The 13,990-nt window shown below is 46.3% G+C and overlaps 4 non-coding genes and 21 pseudogenes across 4 annotated transcripts; all 25 read right to left on the bottom strand.

Annotated features, from left to right (window-relative positions):
- Window positions 1-446: 446 nt before the first annotated feature.
- Window positions 447-565, bottom strand: LOC148244022 (5S ribosomal RNA; annotated as a pseudogene).
- Window positions 566-770: 205 nt separating this feature from the next.
- LOC148244021 (5S ribosomal RNA) lies at window positions 771-889 on the bottom strand (annotated as a pseudogene).
- Window positions 890-1,448: 559 nt separating this feature from the next.
- LOC148244020 (5S ribosomal RNA) lies at window positions 1,449-1,567 on the bottom strand. Its single transcript, XR_015815086.1, has one exon. It is a non-coding gene; the product is annotated as a 5S ribosomal RNA (ribosomal RNA).
- A 563-nt stretch (window positions 1,568-2,130) lies between these two features.
- LOC148244019 (5S ribosomal RNA) lies at window positions 2,131-2,249 on the bottom strand (annotated as a pseudogene).
- A 206-nt stretch (window positions 2,250-2,455) lies between these two features.
- On the bottom strand, window positions 2,456-2,574 carry LOC148244018 (5S ribosomal RNA; annotated as a pseudogene).
- Window positions 2,575-3,455: 881 nt separating this feature from the next.
- LOC148244017 (5S ribosomal RNA) lies at window positions 3,456-3,574 on the bottom strand (annotated as a pseudogene).
- Window positions 3,575-3,779: 205 nt separating this feature from the next.
- Window positions 3,780-3,898, bottom strand: LOC148244016 (5S ribosomal RNA; annotated as a pseudogene).
- Window positions 3,899-4,457: 559 nt separating this feature from the next.
- LOC148244015 (5S ribosomal RNA) lies at window positions 4,458-4,576 on the bottom strand (annotated as a pseudogene).
- A 561-nt stretch (window positions 4,577-5,137) lies between these two features.
- On the bottom strand, window positions 5,138-5,256 carry LOC148244014 (5S ribosomal RNA). Its single transcript, XR_015815506.1, has one exon. It is a non-coding gene; the product is annotated as a 5S ribosomal RNA (ribosomal RNA).
- Window positions 5,257-5,461: 205 nt separating this feature from the next.
- On the bottom strand, window positions 5,462-5,580 carry LOC148244013 (5S ribosomal RNA). The gene has a single exon (XR_015815916.1). It is a non-coding gene; the product is annotated as a 5S ribosomal RNA (ribosomal RNA).
- Window positions 5,581-5,789: 209 nt separating this feature from the next.
- On the bottom strand, window positions 5,790-5,908 carry LOC148244012 (5S ribosomal RNA; annotated as a pseudogene).
- Window positions 5,909-6,788: 880 nt separating this feature from the next.
- Window positions 6,789-6,907, bottom strand: LOC148244011 (5S ribosomal RNA; annotated as a pseudogene).
- An 881-nt stretch (window positions 6,908-7,788) lies between these two features.
- Window positions 7,789-7,907, bottom strand: LOC148244010 (5S ribosomal RNA; annotated as a pseudogene).
- A 562-nt stretch (window positions 7,908-8,469) lies between these two features.
- Window positions 8,470-8,588, bottom strand: LOC148244009 (5S ribosomal RNA; annotated as a pseudogene).
- Window positions 8,589-9,150: 562 nt separating this feature from the next.
- LOC148244008 (5S ribosomal RNA) lies at window positions 9,151-9,269 on the bottom strand (annotated as a pseudogene).
- Window positions 9,270-9,478: 209 nt separating this feature from the next.
- On the bottom strand, window positions 9,479-9,597 carry LOC148244007 (5S ribosomal RNA; annotated as a pseudogene).
- Window positions 9,598-10,156: 559 nt separating this feature from the next.
- Window positions 10,157-10,275, bottom strand: LOC148244006 (5S ribosomal RNA; annotated as a pseudogene).
- Window positions 10,276-10,837: 562 nt separating this feature from the next.
- On the bottom strand, window positions 10,838-10,956 carry LOC148244005 (5S ribosomal RNA; annotated as a pseudogene).
- A 209-nt stretch (window positions 10,957-11,165) lies between these two features.
- LOC148244004 (5S ribosomal RNA) lies at window positions 11,166-11,284 on the bottom strand (annotated as a pseudogene).
- Window positions 11,285-11,487: 203 nt separating this feature from the next.
- LOC148244003 (5S ribosomal RNA) lies at window positions 11,488-11,605 on the bottom strand (annotated as a pseudogene).
- Window positions 11,606-12,168: 563 nt separating this feature from the next.
- LOC148244002 (5S ribosomal RNA) lies at window positions 12,169-12,287 on the bottom strand (annotated as a pseudogene).
- Window positions 12,288-12,492: 205 nt separating this feature from the next.
- Window positions 12,493-12,611, bottom strand: LOC148244001 (5S ribosomal RNA). Its single transcript, XR_015814585.1, has one exon. It is a non-coding gene; the product is annotated as a 5S ribosomal RNA (ribosomal RNA).
- A 206-nt stretch (window positions 12,612-12,817) lies between these two features.
- Window positions 12,818-12,936, bottom strand: LOC148244000 (5S ribosomal RNA; annotated as a pseudogene).
- A 203-nt stretch (window positions 12,937-13,139) lies between these two features.
- Window positions 13,140-13,257, bottom strand: LOC148243999 (5S ribosomal RNA; annotated as a pseudogene).
- Window positions 13,258-13,467: 210 nt separating this feature from the next.
- On the bottom strand, window positions 13,468-13,586 carry LOC148243998 (5S ribosomal RNA; annotated as a pseudogene).
- Between the last annotated feature and the right edge of the window lie 404 nt (window positions 13,587-13,990).

The raw sequence follows: 13,990 nt of genomic DNA, 5'->3' as shown, positions 1-13,990 counted from the left end.
TGCCACGGCGCCGTGACTCACATTTGCGAATAAACCTGAGGACCATAATTCAAGTCGCGCGTATCGTCGAAAGAATCATCTGCAAAAAAATGGGTGCAACACGAGGACTTCCTAAGAAAATGGGTGAAATATAAGGACTTCGCAGGAGGTCACCCATCCTAGTGCTACTCGCGCCCAAACACCCTTAACTTGCGGAGTTCTGATAGAACCTGTTGTATTGGTGCTGGTATGATTGCTCATGTTTCATTCTGCGCTGCAAATACATACACTTTCTCTCCCTCTATCCCCCCTCCCTTCATTTGTTTCCTTGTGCATACACTCTGCATCTCTCCTTCTCGTTCTAATATCAAGTAATATGCCCCGGCACCGTGACTCACCTTTGCAAATGAACCAACGGTTTAAAATTCCATTCGCGCGTAACGTCGAACAACCCATCCGAAAAAAAATATGTGCAACACGAGGGCTTCCCAAGTGGTCACCCATCCGAGTACTACTCTTGCCGAGGCACACTTAACTGCGGAGTTCTGATGGGATCCGGAGCTTTAGTGCTGGTATGATCGCACCTGTTTAATTTCGCGCTGCAAATACATACACTCCTTCTCCTTTCTTCCCCCTCCCGTCATTTGTTTCCTTGTGCGTTCACACTTCACCTCTCATTCTCGTTCTATTATCGATTAAAATGCCCCTACTTCTTAACTCACATTTGCGTATAAACCAGCGTACCCTAGTTCCAGACGCGCGTACCGTCGAACGACCCGTCTGAAAAAAAATTGGTGCGACACGAGGACTTCCCAGAAGGTCACCCATCCGAGTACTAATCTCGCCCAAGCACACTTCATTGCGGTGTTCTGATGGGATCCGGTGCATTATTGCTGGTATGATCGCACCTGTTTAATTTCGCGCTGCAAATACATAAACTCATTCCCCTTTCTTCCCCCTCCCATCATTTGTTTCCTTGTGCGTGCGCACTGCACCTCCCGTTCTCATTCTAATATAAAGTAAAATGCTACAGCGCCGTGAATCACATTTGCGAATAAACCTGAGGACCATAATTAAAGTCGCGCGTAACGTCGAAAGAATCATCTGCAAAAAAATGGGTGCAACACGAGGACTTCACAAGAAAATGGGTGAAATATAAGGACTTCATAGGAGGTAACCCATGCTAGTACTACTCTCGCCCAAGCACCCTTACCTACGGAGTTCTGATAGAATTCGTTGCATTAGTGCTGGTATGATTGCACCTGTTTCATTTCGTACTAAAAATACATACACTCCTTCTCCTTCCTTCCCCCTCCCATCAATTGTTTCCTTGTGCGTTCACACTGTACTTCTCCTTCTCGTTCTAATATCGATTAAAATGCCCCTGCTTCTTGACTCACATTTGCGGATAAACCAGCGGACCCTAGTTCCAGTCGCGCATAACGTCGAACGACCCGTCTGAAAAAAAATTGGTGCGACACGAGGACTTCCCAAGAGGTCACCCATCTGAGTACTACTCTCGCCCAAGCTCACTTAACTGCGGAGTTCTGACGGGATCCGGTGCATTAGTGCTGGTATGATCGCACCCGTTTAATTTTGCGCAGCAAATACATAAACTCCTTCTCCTTTCTTCCCCCTCCTGTCATTTGTTTCCTTGTGCGTGCGCACTGCACCTCCCGTGCTCGTTCTAATATAAAGTAAAATGCTACGGTTCCGTGACTCACATTTGCAAATAAACCTGAGGACCATAATTCAAGTCGCGCGTAACGTCGAAAGAATCATCTGCAAAAAAATGGGTGCAACACGAGGACTTCCTAAGAAAATGGGTGAAATATAAGGACTTCGCAAGAGGTCACCCATCCTAGTGCTACTCTCGCCCAAGCACCCTTAACTTGCGGAGTTCTGATAGAATCCGTTGCATTGGTGCTGGTATGATTGCTCATGTTTCATTCTGAGCTGCAAATACATACACTTTTTCTCCCTCCATTCCCCCTCCCGTCATTTGTTTCCTTGTGCGTGCACTCTGCATCTCTCCTTCTAGTTCTAATATCGATTAAAATGCCCCTGCTTCTTGACTCACATTTGCGTATAAACCAGTGGACCCTAGTTCCAGTCGCGCGTAACGTCGAACGACCCGTCTGAAAAAAAAAATTAGTGCGACACGAGGACTTCCCAGGAGGTCACCCATCTAAGTACTACTCTTGCCGAAGCACACTTAACTGCGAAGTTCTGATGGGATCCGGTGCATTAGTGCTGGTATGATCGCATATGTTTAATATTGCGCTGCAACTATATAAGCTCCTCATTTCTTCCCCCTCCCGTCATTTGTTTCCTTGTGCGTGCGCACTGCACCTCTCGTTCTTATTCAAATATCAAGTAAAATTCTACGACGCCGTTACTCACATTTGCGACTAAATCTGCGGATCATAATTAAAGTCGCGCATAACATCGAACGGCACATCTGAAAAAAAGAAAATGGGTGCAACACGAGAACTTCCCAGGAGGTAACCCATCATTGTACTACTTTCGCCAAAGCACACTTAACTGCGGAGTTCTGATGGGATCCGGTGCATTTGTGCTGGTGTGACCGCACTTGTTTAATTTCGTGCTGAAAATGCATACACTCCTTCTTCTCTCCCCCCCTCCCATCATTTGTTTCCTTGTGTGTTCACACTGCACCTCTCATTCTCGTTCTAATATCGATTAAAATGCCCCTGATTCTTGACTCACATTTGCGTATAAACCAGAAGGACCATAGTTCCAGTCGCACGTAACGTCGAACGACCCATCTGAAAAAAAATTTTTGCGATACGAGGACTTCCCAAGAGGTCATCCATCTGAGTACTACTCTCGCCCAAGCACACTTAACTGCAGAGTTATGATGGGATCCAGTGCATTAGTTATGGTATGATGCCACTTGTTTAATTTTGCGCTTCAAATACATACGCTCATTCTCTTTTCTTCCTCCTCCCGTCATTTGTTTCCTTGTGCGTGCGCACTGCACCTCCCGTACTCGTTCTAATATCAAGTAAAATACCACGGCGCCTTGACTCACATTTGCGAATAAACCTGCGGACCATAAATCAAGTCGCGCGTAACGTCGAAAGAATCATCTGCAAAAAGATGGGTGCAACACGAGGACCTCCCAAGAAAATGGGTGAAATATAAGGACTTCGCAGGAGGTCACCCATGCTAGTACTACTCTCGCCCAAGCACCCTTACCTACGGAGTTCCGATAGAATCTGTTGCATTAGTGCTGGTATGATCGCACCTGTTTCATTATGCACTGCAAATACATACACTCTTTCTCCTTCCATCCCCCCTCCCGTCATTTGTTTCCTTGTGCGTGCACTCTGCATCTCTCTTTCTCGTTCTAATATCAAGTAATATGCCCCGGCACCGTGACTCACCTTTGCAAATGAACCAGCGGTTTATACCATTCGCGCGTAACGTCGAACAACCCATCCGAAAAAAAATAGGTACAACACGAGGGCTTCCCAAGTGGTCACCCATCCGAGTACTACTCTCGCCCAAGCACACTTAACTGCGGAGTTCTGATGGGATCCGGGGCTTTAGTACTGATATGATCACACCTGTTTAATTTCGCGCTGCAAATACATACACTCCTTCTTCTTTCTTCCCCCTCCCGTCATTTGTTTCCTTGTGCGTTCACACTTCACCTCTCATTCTCGTTCTAATATCGATTAAAATGCCCCTACTTCTTGACTCACATTTGCGTATAAACCAGCGGACCCTAGTTCCAGACGCGCATAACGTCGAACGACCCGTCTGAAAAAAAATTAGTGCAACACGAGGACTTCCCAAGTGGTCACCCATCCGAGTACTAATCTCGCCCAAGCACACTTAACTACGGAGTTCTGATGGGATCCAGTGCAATAGTGCTGGTGTGATCGCACCTGTTTAATTTTGCGTTGCAAATACATAAACTCATTCCCGTTTCTTCCCCCTCCCGTCATTTGTTTCCTTGTGCGTGCGAACTGCACCTCCCGTTCTCATTCACATATAAAGTAAAATGCCACGGCGCCGTGACTCACATTTGTGAATAAACCTGAGGACCATAATTCAAGTCACGCGTAACGTCGAAAGAATCATCTGTAAAAAAATGGGTGCAACACGAGGACTTCACAAGAAAATGGGTGAAATATAAGGACTTCGCAGGAGGTAACCCATGCTAGTACTACTCTCGCCCAAGCACCCTTACCTACGGAGTTCTGATATAATCCGTTGCATTAGTTTTGGTATGATCGCACCTGTTTCATTTCGTGCTGAAAATACATACACTCCCTCTCCCTCCCTCCCCCTCCCATCGATTGTTTCCTTATGCGTTCACACTGCACCTCTTCTTCTCGTTCTAATATCGATTAAAATGTCTCTGCTTCTTGACTCACATTTGCGTATAAACCAGCGGACTCTAGTTCCAGTCGCGCGTAAGGTCGAACGACCTATCTGAAAAAAAATTGTTACGATACGAGGACTTCCCAGGAGGTCACCCATCCGAGTACTACTCTCGCCCAAGCACAGTTAACTGCGGAGTTTTGATGGGATCCGGTGCATTAGTGCTGGTATGATAGCACCCATATAATTTTGCGCTGCATATACATAAATTCCATCTCCTTTCTTCCCCCTCCCGTCATTTGTTTCCTTGTGCGTGCGCACTGCACCTCCTGTGCTCGTTCTAATATCAAGTAAAATGCTACGGTGCCGTGACTCACATTTGCGAATAAACCTGAGGACCATAATTCAAGTCGCGCGTATCGTCGAAAGAATCATCTGCAAAAAAATGGGTGCAACACGAGGACTTCCTAAGAAAATGGGTGAAATATAAGGACTTCGCAGGAGGTCACCCATCCTAGTGCTACTTTCGCCCAAACACCCTTAACTTGCGGAGTTCTGATAGAACCCGTTGCATTGGTGCTGGTATGATTGCTCATGTTTCATTCTGGGCATCAAATACATACACTTTCTCTCCCTCTATCCCCCCTCCCTTCATTTGTTTCCTTGTTCATACACTCTGCATCTCTCCTTCTCGTTCTAATATCAAGTAATATGCCCCGGCACCGTGACTCACCATTGCAAATGAACCAGCGATTTATAATTCCATTCGCGCGTAACGTCGAACAACCCATCCGAAAAAAAATATGTGCAACACGAGGGCTTCCCAAGTGGTCACCCATCCGAGTACTACTCTTGCCCAGGCACACTTAACTGCGGAGTTCTGATGGGATCCGGAGCTTTAGTGCTGGTATGATCGCACCTGTTTAATTTCGCGCTGCAAATACCTACACTCCTTCTCCTTTCTTCCACCTCCCGTCATTGGTCTCCTTGTGCGTTCACACTTCACCTCTCATTCTCGTTCTAATATCGATTAAAATGCCCCTACTTCTTGACTCACATTTGCATATAAACCAGCGGACCCTAGTTCCAGACGTGTGTACCGTCGAACGACCCGTCTGAAAAAAAATTGGTGCGACACGAGGACTTCCCAGGAGGTCACCCATCCGAGTACTAATCTCGCCCAAGCACACTTCACTGCGGAGTTCTGATGGGATCCGGTGCATTAGTGCTGGTATGATCGCACCTGTTTAATTTCGCGCTGCAAATACATAAACTCATTCCCCTTTCTTCCCCCTCCCGTTATTTGTTTCCTTGTGCGTGCGCACTGCACCTCTCGTTCTCGTTCAAATATCAAGTCAAATACCACGGCGCCGTGACTCACATTTGCAAATAAATATGCGGACCATAATTAAAGTCGCGCGTAACGTCGAACGTCACATCTGAAAAAAAGAAAATGGGTGCAACACGAGAACTTCCCAGGAGGTAACCCATCATTGTACTACTTTCGCCAAAGCACACTTAACTGCAGAGTTCTAATGGGATCCGGTGTATTTGTGCTGGTGTGACCGCACCTGTTTAATTTCGTGCCGAAAATACATACACTCCTTCTTCCCTCCCCCCCTGCCATCATTTGTTTCCTTGTGCGTTCACACTGCACCTCTCCTTCTCGTTCTAATATCGATTAAAATGCCCCTGATTCTTGACTCACATTTGCGTATAAACCGGACCATAGTTTCAATCGCGCGTAACGTCGAACGACCCATCTGAAAAAAAATTGTTGCGATACGAGGACTTTCCAAGAGGTCACCCATCCGAGTATTACTCTCGCCCAAGCACACTTAACTGCAGAGTTCTGATGGGATCCAGTGCATTAGTGCGAGTATGATGCCACTTGTTTAATTTTGCGCTTCAAATACATACACTCTTTCTCTTTTCTTCCTCCTCCCGTCATTTGTTTCCTTGTGCGTGCGCACTGCACCTCCCGTACTCCTTCTAATATCAAGTAAAATGCCACGGCGCCGTAACTCACATTTGCGAATAAACCTGCGGACCATAAATCAAGTCGCCCGTAACGTCGAAAGAATCATTTGCAAAAAGATGGGTGCAACACGAGGATCTCCCAAGAAAATGGGTGAAATATAAGGACTTCGCAGGAGGTCTCCCATCGGAGTACTTTTCTCGCTCAAGCACCCTTAACTGCGGAGTTCTGATAGAATCCGTTGCATTAGTGCTGGTATGATCCCTCATGTTTCATTCCGTACTGCAAATACATACATTCTTTCTCATTCCATCCCCCCTCCCGTCATTTGTTTTCTTGTGCGTGCACTCTGCATCTCTCTTTCTCGTTCTAATATCAAGTAATATGCCCCGGCACCGTGACTCACCTTTGCAAATGAACCAGCGATTTATAATTCCATTCGCGCGTAACGTCTAACAACCCATCCGAAAAAAAATTGGTGCAACACGAGGGCTTCCCAGGTGGTCACCCATCCGAGTACTACCCTCGCTCAAGCACACTTAACTGCGGAATTCTGATGGGATCCGGAGCTTTAGTGCTGGTATGATCGCACCTGTTTAATTTTCCGCTGTAAATACATACACTCCTTCTCTTTTCTTCCCCCTCCCGTCATTTGTTTCCTTGTGCGTTCACACTTCACCTCTCATTCTCGTTCTAATAGCGATTAAAATGCCCCTGCTTCTTGACTCACATTTGTGTATAAACCAGCGGACCCTAGTTCCAGACGCGCGTAACGTCGAACGACCCGTCTGAAAAAAAAATTGGTGCGACACGAGGACTTCCCATGAGGTCATCCATCTGAGTACTAATCTCTTCCAAGCACACTTAACTGCGAATTTCTGATGGTGCATTAGTGCTGGTATGATCGCACCGGTTTAATTTTGCGCTGCAAATACATAAACTCCTTCTCCTTTCTTCCCCCTCCCGTCATTTGTTTTCTTGTGCGTGTGCACTGCACCTCTCGTTCTCGTTTAAATATCAAGTAAAATGCCACGGCGCCGTGACTCACATTTGCGAATAAATTTGTGGACCATAATTAAAGTCGCGCGTAACGTCGAACGGCACGTCTGAAAAAAAGAAAATGGGTGCAACACGAGGACTTCACAAGAAAATGGGTGAATATATAAGGACTTCGCAGGAGGTAACCCATGCTAGTACTACTCTCGCCCAAGCACCCTTACCTACGGAGTTCTGATAGAATCCGTTGCATTAGTGCTGGTATGATCGCACCTGTTTCATTTCGTGCTGAAAATACATACACTCCTTCTCCTTCTCTCCCCCTCCCATCAATTGTTTCGTTGTGCGTTCACACTGCACCTCTCCTTCTCGTTCTAATATCGATTAAAATGCCCCTGCTTCTTGACTCACATTTGCGTATAAACCAGCGGACCCTAGTTCCAGTCACGCGTAACGTCGAACGACCTGTCTGAAAAAAATTGGTGCGACACAAGGACTTCCCAGGAGGTCACCAATCCGAGTACTACTCTCCCCCAAGCACACTTAACTGCAGAGTTCTGATGCGATCCGGTCCATTAGTGCTGGTATGATCGCACTGGTTTAATTCTACGCTGCAAATAGATAAACGCCTTCTCCTTTCTTCCCCCTCCCGTCATTTGTTTCCTTATGCGTGCGCACTGCACCTCCCGTGCTCGTTCTAATATCAAGTAAAATGCTACGGTGCCGTGACTCACATTTGCGAATAAACCTGACGACCATAATTCAAGTCGCGCGTATCGTCGAAAGAATCATCTGCAAAAAAATGGGTGCAACAAGAGGACTTCCTAAGAAAATTGGTGAAATAGAAGTACTTTGCAGGAGGTCACCCATCCTAGTGCTACTCTCGCCCAAGCACCCTTAACGTGCGGAGTTCTGAAAGAATCCGTCGCATTGGTGCTGGTATGATTGCTCATGTTTCATTCTGCGCTGCAAATACATACACATTTTCTCCCTCCATCCCCCCTCCCGTCGTTTGTTTCCTTGTGAGTGCACTCTGCATCTCTCCTTCTCGTTCTAATATCGATTAAAATGCCCCTGCTTCTTGACTCACATTTGTGTATGAACCAGGGGACCCTAGTTGCAGTCGCGCGTAACGTCGAACGACCCGTCTAAAAAAAAAATTAGTGCGACACGAGGACTTCCCAGGAGGTCACCCATCCGAGTACTACTCTCGCCCAAGCACACTTCACCGCAGAGTTCTGATGGAATCCGGTGCATTAGTGCTAGTATGATCGCACCTAATTAATTTCGCGCTGCAAATACATAAATTCCTTCCCCTTTCTTCCCCCTCCCGTCATTTGTTTCCTTGTGCGTGTGCACTGCACCTCCCGTGCTCGTTCTAATGTCAAGTAAAATGCTACGGTGCCGTGACTCACATTTGCGAATAAACCTGTGGACCATAATTCAAGTCGTGCGTATCGTCGAAAGAATCATCTGCAAAAAAATATGTACAACACGAGGACTTCCTAAGAAAATGGGTGAAATATAAGGACTTCGCAAGAAGTCACCCATCCTTGTGCTACTCTCGCTCGAGCACCCTTAACTTGCGGAGTTCTGATAGAATCCGTTGCATTGGTGCTGGTATGATTGCTCCTGTTTCATTCTGCGCTGCAAATACATACACTTTTTCTCCCTGCATCCCCCCTCCCGTCATTAGTTTCCTTGTGCGTGCACTCTGCATAGCTCTTTCTCATTCTAATATCGATTAAAATGCCCCTGCTTCTTGACTCACATTTGCGTATAAACCAGTGGACCCAAGTTCCAGTCGCGCGTAACGTCGAACGACCCGTCTGAAAAAAAAATTAGTACGGCACGAGGACTTCCCAAGAGGTCACCCATCCGAGTACTACTCTCGCCCTAGCACACTTAATTGCGGAGTTCTGATGGGATTCGGTGCATTAGTGCTGGTATGATCGCACCTACTTAATTTTGCGCTACAAATACATAAACTCTTTCTTCTTTCTTCCCCCTCCCGTCATTTGTTTCCTTGTGCGTGCACACTGCACCTTTCGTTCTCGTTCAAATATCAAGTAAAATGCCACAATGCCGTGACTCACATTTACAAATAAATCTGCGGACCATTATTGAAGTCGCGCGTAACGTCGAACGGCACATCTGAAAAAAAAAAAATGGGTGCAACACGAGAACTTCCCACGAGGTAACCCATCGTTGTACTACTTTCGCCAAAGCACACTTAACTGCGGAGTTCTGATGGGATCTGGTGCATTTGTGCTTGTATGATCGCATCTGTTTCATTTCACGCTGCAAATACATACACTCATTCCTCTTTCTTCCCCCTCCCGTCATTTGTTTCCTTGTGCGTGCGCACTGCACCTCCCGTTCTCGTTCTAATATCAAGTAAAATGCTACAGCGCTGTGACTCACATTTGCGAATAAACCTGAGGACCATAATTCAAGTCGCACTTAACGTCGAAAGAATCGTCTGCAAAAAAATGGGTGCAACACGAGGACTTCAGAAAAAAATGGTTGAAATATAAGGACTTCGCAAGAGGTAACCCATGCTAGTACTACTCTTGCCCAAGCACACTTACCTACGAAGTTCTGATAGAATCCGTTGCATTAGTGCTGGTATGATCGCACCTGTTTCATTTCGTGCTGAAAATACATACACTCCTTCTCCTTCCCTCCCCCTCCCATCAATTGTTTCCTTGTGCGTTCACACTGCACCTCTCCTTCTCGTTCTAATATCGATTAAAATGCCCTTGCTTCTTGACTCACATTTGCGTTTAAACCAGTGGACCCTAGTTCCAGTCGCGCGTAACGTCGAACGACCCGTCTGAAAAAAAATTGGTGCGACACGAAGACTTCCCAGGAGGTCACAAATCCGAGTACTACTCTCGCCAAAGCACACTTAACTGCGGAATTCTGATGGGATCCGGTGCATTAGTGCTAGTATGATCGCACCCGTTTAATTCCGCGCTGTAAATACATAAACTCCTTCTCCTTTCTTCCCCCTCCTGTCATTTGTTTCCTTGTACGTGCGCACTGCACCTCCCGTGCTCGTTCTAATATAAAGTAAAATACTACGGTGACGTGACTCACATTTGCGAATAAACCTGAGGACCATAATTCAAGTCGCGCGTATCGTCGAAAGAATCATCTGCAAAAAAATGATTGCAACACGAGGACTTCCTAAGAAAATGGGTGAAATATAAGCACTTCGCAGGAGGTCACCCATCCTAGTGCTACTCTCGCCCAAGCACACTTAACTTGCGGAGTTCTGATAGAATCCGTTGCATTGGTGCTGGTATGATTGCTCATATTTCATTCTGCGCAGCAAATACATACACTTTTTCTCCCTCCATCCCCCCTCCCGTCATTTGTTTCCTTGTGCGTGCACTCTGCATCTCTCCTTCTCGTTCTAATATCGATTAAAATGCCCCTGCTTCTTGACTCACATTTGCGTATAAACCAGTGGACCCTAGTTCCAGTCGCGCGTAACGTCGAACGACCCGTCTGAAAAAAAAATTAGTGGGACACGAGGACTTCCTAAGAGGTCACCCATCCGAGTACTACTCTCGCCCAACAACACTTAACTGCGGAGTTCTGATGGGATCCGGTGCATTAGTGCTGGTATGATCGCACCTGTTTAATTTCGCGCTGCAAATACATAAACTCCTTCTCCTTTCTTCCCCCTCCCGTCATTTGTTTCCTTGTGCGTGCGCACTGCACCTCTCGTTCTCGTTCAAATATCAACTAAAATGCCACGACGCCGTGACTCACATTTGCGAATAAATCTGCGGACCATAATTAAAGTCGCGCGTAACGTCGAACGGCACATCTGAAAAAAAGAAAATGGGTGCGACACGAGAACTTCCCAGGAGGTAACCCATCATTGTACTACTTTCGCCAAAGCACACTTAACTGCGGAGTTCTGATGGGATCCGTTGCATTTGTGCTGGTGTGACCGCACCTGTTTAATTTCGTGTGAAAATACATACACTCCTTCTTCCCTCCCTGCCTCCCATCATTTGTTTCCTTGTGCGTTCACACTGCAACTCTCCTTCTCGTCCTAATATCGATTAAAATGCCCATGATTCTTGACTCACATTTGCGTATAAACCAGCGGACCATAGTTCTAGTCGCGCGTAACGTCGAACGACCCATCTGAAAAAAAATTGTTGCGATACGAGGACTTCCAAAGAGGTCACCCATCCGAGTACTACTCTCGACCAAGCACACTTAACTACAGAGTTCTGATGGGATCCAGTGCATTAGTGCTGGTATGATGCCACTTATTTAATTTTGCGCTTCAAATACATACACTCCTTCTCTTTTCTTCCTCATCCCGTCATTTGTTTCCTTGTGCGTGCGCACTGCACCTCCCGTACTCGTTCTAATATCAAGTAAAATGCCACGGCGCCATGACTCACATTTGTGAATAAACTTACGGACCATAAATCAAGTCGCGCGTAACGTCGAAAGAATCATATGCAAAAAGATGGGTGCAACACGAGGACCTCCCAAGAAAATGGGTGAAATATAAGGACTTCGCAGGAGGTCACCCATCCGAGTACATTTTCTCGCCCAAGCACCCTTAACTGCGGAGTTAAGAATAGAATCTGTTGCATTAGTGCTGGTATGATCCCTCATGTTTCATTCTGCACTGCAAATACATACACTCTTTCTCCTCCCATCCCCCCTCCCGTCATTTGTTTCCTTGTGCGTGCACTCTGCATCTCTCTTTCTCATTTTAATATCAAGTAATATGCCCCGGTACCGTGACTCACCTTTGCAAATGAACCAGCGGTTTATAATTCTATTCGCGCGTAACGTCGAACAAACCATCCGAAAAAAAATAGGTGCAACACGAGGGCTTCCCAAGTGGTCACCCATCCGAGTGCTACTCTCGCCCAAGCACACTTAACTGCGGAGTTCCGATAGAATTCGTTGCATTAGTGCTGGTATGATCGAACCTGTTTAATTTCGCGCTGCAAATACATACACTCCTTCTCCCTTCTTCCCCCTCCCGTCATTTGTTTCCCTGTGTGTTCACACTTCACCTCTCATTCTCATTCTAATATCGATTAAAATGCCCCTGCTTCTTGACTCACATTTGCGTATAAACCAGCGGACCCTAGTTCCAAACGCGCGTAACGTCAAATGACCCGTCTGAAAAAAAATTGGTGCGACACGAGGACTTCCCAGGAGGTCACCCATCCGAGTACTAATCTCGCCCAAGCACACTTCACTGCGGAGTTCTGATGGGATCCGGTGCATGAGTGCTGGTATGATCGCACCTGTTTAATTTCGCGCTGCAAATACATAAACTCATTCCCCTTTCTTCCCCCTCCTGTCATTTGTTTCCTTGTGCGTGCGCACTGCACCTCTCGTTCTCGTTCAAATATCAAGTAAAATGCCACGGCGCCGTGACTCACATTTGTAAATAAATCTGCGGACCGTAATTAAAGTCGCGCGTAACGTCGAACGGCACATCTGAAAAAAAAATGGGTGCAACACGAGAACTTCCCATGAGGTAACCCATCATTGTACTACTTTCGCCAAAGCACACTTAACTGCGGAGTTCTGATGGGATCCGTTGCAATTGTGCTGGTGTGACCGCACCTGTTTAATTTCGTTCTCAAAATACATACACTCCTTCTTCCCTCCCCCCTCCCATCATTTGTTTCCTTGTGCGTTCACACTACACCTCTCCTTCTCGTTCTAATATCGATTAAAATGCCCCTAATTCTTGACTCACATTTGCGTATAAACCAGCGGACCATAGTTCCAATCTCGCGTAATGTCGAAGGACCCATCTGAAAAAAAGTTGTTGCGATACGAGGACTTCCCAAGAGGTCACCCATCCGACTACTACTCTCGCCCAAGCACACTTAACTGCAGAATTCTGATGGGATCCAATGCATTAGTGCTGGTATGATGCCACTTGTTTAATTTTGCGCTTCAAATACATACACTTCTTCTCTTTTCTTCCTCCTCCCGTCATTTGTTTCCTTGTGCGTGCGCACTGCACCTCCCGTTCTCGTTCAAATATCAAGTAAAATGCCACGGCGCCGTGACTCACATTTGCGAATAAATCTGCGGACCATAATTAAAGTCGCGCGTAACGTCGAACGGCATATCTGAAAAAAAGAAAATGGGTGCAACACGAGAACTTTCCAGGAGGTAACCCATCATTGTACTACTTTCGCCAAAGCACACTTAACTGTGGAGTTCTGAAGGGATCCGGTGCATTTGTGCTGGTGTGACCGCACCTGTTTAATTTCGTGCTGAAAATACATACACTCCTTCTTCCCTCCCCCCTCCCATCATTTGTTTCCTTGTGCGCTCACACTGCACCTCTTTTTCTCGTTCTAATATCGATTAAAATGCCCCTTTTTCTTAACTCACATTTGCGTATAAACCAGCGGACCATAGTTCCAGTCGCACGTAATGTCGAACGACCCATCTGAAAAAAAATTGTTGCGCTACGAGGACTTCCCAAGAGGTCACCCATCCGAGCACTACTCTCGCCCAAGCACACTTAACTGCAGAGTTCCGATGGGATCCAGTGCATTAATCCTGGTATGATGCCACTTGTTTAATTCTGCGCTCCAAATACATACACTCCTTCTCTTTTCTTCCTCCTCCCGTCATTTGTTTCCTTGTGGGTGCGCACTG

Source organism: Carica papaya, chromosome 8, assembly GCF_054855325.1.
Source record: "Carica papaya isolate Zhongbai chromosome 8, ASM5485532v1, whole genome shotgun sequence".
Lineage (NCBI taxonomy): Eukaryota > Viridiplantae > Streptophyta > Magnoliopsida > Brassicales > Caricaceae > Carica > Carica papaya.
This window is presented reverse-complemented; position numbering and strand designations above follow the sequence as displayed.